Source organism: Saccopteryx bilineata, chromosome 12 (genome assembly GCF_036850765.1).
Source record: "Saccopteryx bilineata isolate mSacBil1 chromosome 12, mSacBil1_pri_phased_curated, whole genome shotgun sequence".
Lineage (NCBI taxonomy): Eukaryota > Metazoa > Chordata > Mammalia > Chiroptera > Emballonuridae > Saccopteryx > Saccopteryx bilineata.
In genome coordinates, this window is record NC_089501.1 from 17,307,078 (window position 1) to 17,312,856 (window position 5,779).

The window sequence follows — 5,779 nt, forward strand, 5'->3', positions numbered from 1 at the left end:
GGCAGATAAAGAATATGGAGGCGCCGTTGGCTTGGAGGTAGCGGAGGAGTCAGCTGTAATTTACATCTCGGCAGATATGTGTTACAGAGTTAAATGCTGTGGTGGTGTCAGAAGTATAGAGTATGGATAGACCTGTTAGAATTTGTACTGCTAGACAGATTCCTAAGATAGATCCAAAATTTCATCAGGAGGAGATACTTAAGGGTGCGGGGAGGTCGATGAATGAGTCGTTGATGATTTTAAAGAGTGGGTGGGATTTGCGGATGTTGGTCATTATTCTTATAATTGAAGTACAACGGTGATTTTTCATGTCATAGGTCATAGATAGAGGCCATGTAGGAATTATGATGCCATATATTGCGTTTATTTTAAGTATCATTTTTGTAGTTGGGTTCGTGGGGTTTTCTTCCAAACCCTTGCCAATTTATGGTGGGTTGGGGTTGATTGTGAGTGGTGGGTTGGGTTGTGGTATTGTAATTAGTTTTGATGGGCCTTTTTTAGGTCTTATGGTATTTTTTATTTATTTAGGGTGAATGTTGGTAGTTTTTGGTTATACTACGGCTATGGCGACTGAGCAATATCCGGAGGTATGGGTGTCTAATAAGACGGTTCTGGGTTCTTTTATTGTAGGCTTGCTTATGGAGGCGGGGTTAATTATCAGTGTAATTGAGAGTGAGGGTGTTGAGTTGGAGGTAATTTTAAAGTTCAATGATATGGGGGATTGAGTAATTTATGATACAGGTGATACTGGATTTTTTAGTAAAGAGATAATGGGTGTTGCGGGATTGTATATTTATGGGACTTGATTGGTGTAGTTACAGGGTGGTCCTTGCTTATTGGGGTTGCGGTGATTATGGAGATTACTCGTGGAAATTAAATATGAGCATAGTGAGGGTTAGGGTGATGAGGAATGAGAGGAAATATAGTTTGACTAGGCCTTTTTGATTAGATACTGTGGTGGAGGATTTTATATGTATGTTTGAGACTGATTTTAGTAATAGTATTTTTAGTCAGATTTGGTCCGGTAGGAGAAAGGCAGATTTCTGGCTCGTTGTGAGGCCTATTAGTGGTTGGAGTCGGTGTATAATGGTGGGAAAATAGCCTAAAAGGTTGGAAAATTCGAATATGTTTGATGGTTTGTTTAATTTTAGGTTGTAGGTGATTTGGTTTAGTTCTAAGGCTATTATAAATCCTATTAGGGTCACTCCTAGGGCTGTAAGCTTTAGGTAGAGGAGTATAGTTATTTGTGGGATGGTGGTTGGGGGGATGTTGTTCGATAGTAGGAATCCTGCAAAAATACTTCCAATTAATAGGCATTTAATACAGTTAATCAGGAGCGGGTTGTTTTCATTAATTAAAATAACAGTGGGGAATCATGGCTGTCCCAGGAGTGCAAAGAAAATGATTCGGGTACTGTAGACAGCTGTGAGGGAGGTGGCTAGGAGGGTTATCAATAAGGCTCAGGCGTTGGTGTACGAGGTGTTGGCGGCCTCAATAATAAGGTCTTTGGGAATAAAAGCCCGTTAGGAAGGGGGTGCCTGTTAAGGCAAGGCTTCCGATAATTAAGGCGGTAGTGGTGAAGGGCAGGGTTTTAAATAGGCCTCCTATTTTTCGGATGTCTTGCTCATTGCCTAAGCTATGGATGATTGATCCGGAGCATATGAATAATATAGCCTTGAAGAATGCTTGTGTGCAGCCTGACCAGGCAGTGGCGCAGTGGATAGAGTGTCGGTCTGGGATGCAGAGGACACAGGTTCGAGACCCCGAGGTCGCCAGCTTGAGTGCGGGCTCATCTGGTTAGAGCAAAAAGCCCACCAGCTTAAACCCAAGGTCGCTGGCTCCGGCAAGGGGTTACTCGGTCTGCTGAAGGCCCGGTCAAGGCACATATGAGAAAGCAATCAATGAACAACTAAGGTGTCGCAATGTGCAACAAAAAACTAATGATTGATGCTTCTCATCTCTTTCCATTCCTGTCTGTCTATCCCTTTCTCTGTCTCTGTAAAAAAAATAAATAAAATTAAAAAAAAAAAGAATGCATGTGTGCAGATGTGGAAGAATGCTAAGTAAAGTTGGTTAATTCCAATGGTTACTATTATTAGGCCCAGTTGACTGGAGGTGGAAAAAGCAATGATTTTTTCTATATCATTTTGGGTGAGGGCGCAGACCACTGTAAATAGGGTTGTGATTGCTCCTAGGCATAAAATTATGGTTTGTACCAGTTTATTATTTTCTGTTATAGGGTAGAATTGGATCAATAGGAACACCCCTGCTACAACTATGGTGCTTGAGTGTAATAGGGCAGAGACGGGTGTGGGGCCTTCTATGGCGGAGCGGAGTCATGGGTGAAGCCCGAATTGGGCAGATTTTCCAGTGGCAGCTAGGAGTAGGGCCATTAGTGGGAAGTTTGTGTTTTCTAGACTTAGAGCAAAGATCTGTTGAAGTTCTCATGTATTAGAGAATTTTGAGGATAGGAGACTTTTTCCAAATACCATATGACATTTATTTATAACCCAATCCCTGTAACTACCAACATTTAGCTGAAATGGCAGGTGGGGTTGGGGGGGGGGGGAGTGTTAGTGTGAGGATTTTACTTTGCATGAGAGATTAGTCTAATACACTCCTGGGTTTGTGCCAGTTACCTATGTTGCAGCTGCTTGCTTATCTCTCTGCTGTGACCATGAGATTGGCTCAAGTCTCCTGAACTGACCTCAAACAAAGTAGAAGTGTGTTGCACTTAGGAAATAGCAGAAATTTGTTGTAACCCAACACACAGCTGAACTCTTCAAAGACACAATGCAGAGTTCAGCTGCCACAGTGGGAAGGTGAGGCATATCAAGGAAGCTCACCCCTCAGGTTGAGGACACAAAACTCACTAAGACTGATGCTGAAGAAGAAAAACAGAGGCCCTTCCACTAACACCGGGAGTAGCCTTGAAGCAAGTGAAAAACAATGGCACTCTCCCAGTGGGGGAGGGAAAAGAACTGAGTGACATCCATTTGTGGTGCAGGAAGGTGTGAGACCTGCTAAAACTGAGCAGAGTGGGACTGAGATGAATGGAGAATATTCACAACTGTCACAATTTCTTCTCCCACTATGGATATCCAGGACTCGCTCTAAGCACAAAATGGCAGATGCTTTCTATTATAAGAATTTGAAGTCTATGATGCATTAAAATAATCATAGCAATAACAAAATCCATACACAGTGAAATTAATTAAAGTCCACACAATTGAAAACTGATAGGAAAAAAGGTGTGATCATCACAATGCATAAACATGATTTACCTTAGTTTCTAGTGATTTCCTATGTATAGTATTAGCAATAAAAAATTATCAGCCTGACCAAGCGGTGGCACAGTGGATAGAGCATTGGACTGGGACACAGAGGACCCAGGTTTGAAACCCTGAGGTGGTCAGCTTGAGCGCAGGCTTATCTGGTTTGAGCAAGGCTCACCAGTATGAGCCCAAGGTCACTGGCTTGAGCAAGGGGTTATTCAGTCTGCTGTAGCCCCTCAGTCAAGGCACATATGAGAAAGCAATCAATGAACAACTAAGGTGCGGCAATGAAGAATTGATTCTTCTCATCTCTCTCTCTTCCAATCTGTCTGTCCCTATCTGTACCTTTCTCTGTCTCTGTCACACACACACACAAAAAAATATCAGACATAAAATATTGGCAGGAAAAATAGATCCATTGATAAGAAATCAAGCAACAAACAGAACCACACCCAGAGATGCTCCAGTGTTCGTATTATCAGATACTTTTACTATTATTTATTTTCTTTCCATTGATTTGGATACGTGGGTGTGGAGACAGAGAAAAAGAAGTATCAACTAGCTGCTCCACTTAATTGTTCCATTGTGACTCCTTGGTTGCTTCTCCTACATACCCTGAGAATTGACTTGTGACCTTGGTGCACCAGGATGATGCTCTATCCATGGAGCAACCCAACCAGGGTCCAAATAGAGACTTTTAAAATAAATATAGTCCCTGGTAAGTTGACTCAGTGGTAGAGCATCAGCCCATTTTGTGGAAGTCCCTGGTTCGATTCCCAGTCTCAACTCACAAGAGAAGCTACAATCTGCATCTTTACCCCTCCCCATTATCTCTCTATCTCATTCTCCCTCTCTTTCTTCTCCTCCTGCAGCCATAGCCTGAATGGTTTAAGCAAGTTGGCCCCAGGTTCTGAGGATGGTTCCATGGCTTTGCTTCAGGTGCTGAAATAGCTCAGTTGCCAAGCAATGGGGCAGCGGCCCCAGATGGGCAAAGCATCATCCTGTAGGGAGCTTGCCTGGTGGTCCCCATGAGATACATGAGAGAGTTTGTCTTTGCCTTCCTGCTTCTCACTTAATAAAAAATAAATTAATTAAATAAAATAAATATATAATTAATATGTTAACGGATGAATGAAACAGATTGATTCTTGGAAGAAATAGATGATGCTAATAGCCCTGTATTTATTAAAGAAAACTGAAAAGTCTCCCAAGAAAAATTCCAGGCTGAAATAACTCAACAGAATAAAAGAATTAATACCAATTTTAGGTAAAACTATTTCATAAAGTAGGATAGTAGAAAATACTTAACCCTACCAAATCATTCTCATTAGACCAGAATAACTCAATTACTGAAACAACAAAAAAGTACAGTACAAGAAAAGAAAACTACACATATATGTCACAAATATAGATGCAAAAATTGTCTTAAAAAGTATTAGCAATCAAACCCAGCAACACACAAAAGGATAAGAGAACACAAGGAATTTAGGTTTATTCTAAGAAAGTAAGGTTGCCTTAACATATGGTTCACCACATCAACATACAGAAAATGTATATGACCATCTTTACAGATACAGAAAAAAAATTGGTAAAATTCAACATCCATTTATAATAAAATTATTTTAAAAACTAGAAATAGAAAAGAATTTCCTCAACTAAAGGCATATATATAAAATAACTATAAACATATGCATAATAATGAAAGATGAAATTCTTTTCCCCAAAGATCAGAAACAAGGCAACATTATCTGCTTTCATCACTGCTAGTCAATGTAGAACTGCAGTCAAAAATAAATAAATAAATAAAAGAAGAAAAGTTTTATCATGATCAAGTGGGATTCATCCCAGAATCTCAAGGATGGTTCAACATACATAAAACGGTTAATGTAATACACCATATCAACAAAACAAAGAACAAAAACCACATGATCTTATCAATAGACGCGGAAAAGGCTTTCGATAAAATACAACACAACTTTATGTTTAAGACTCTCAACAAAATGGGTATAGAAGGAAAATATCTCAACATGATAAAGGCCATATATGATAAACCATCAGCTAACATCATATTAAATGGCACTAAACTGAAGGCTTTCCCCCTTAAATCAGGAACAAGACAGGGTTGTCCACTCTCTCCACTCTTATTTAATGTGGTACTAGAGGTTCTAGCCAGAGCAATCAGACAAGACAAAGAAATAAAAGGCATCCATATCGGAAAAGAAGAAGTAAAGGTATTACTTTTTGCAGATGATATGATCCTATACATCAAAAACCCCAAAGAATCCACAAAAAGACTACTAGAAACAATAAGCCAATACAGTAAGGTCGCAGGATACAAAATTAACATACAGAAGTCCATAGCCTTTCTATATGCCAACAATGAAACAACTGAGAAGGAACTCAAAAGAATAATCCCCTTCACGATTGCAACAAAAAAAATAAAATACTTAGGAATAAACATAACAAAGAATGTAAAGGACTTATATAATGAAAACTATAAACCA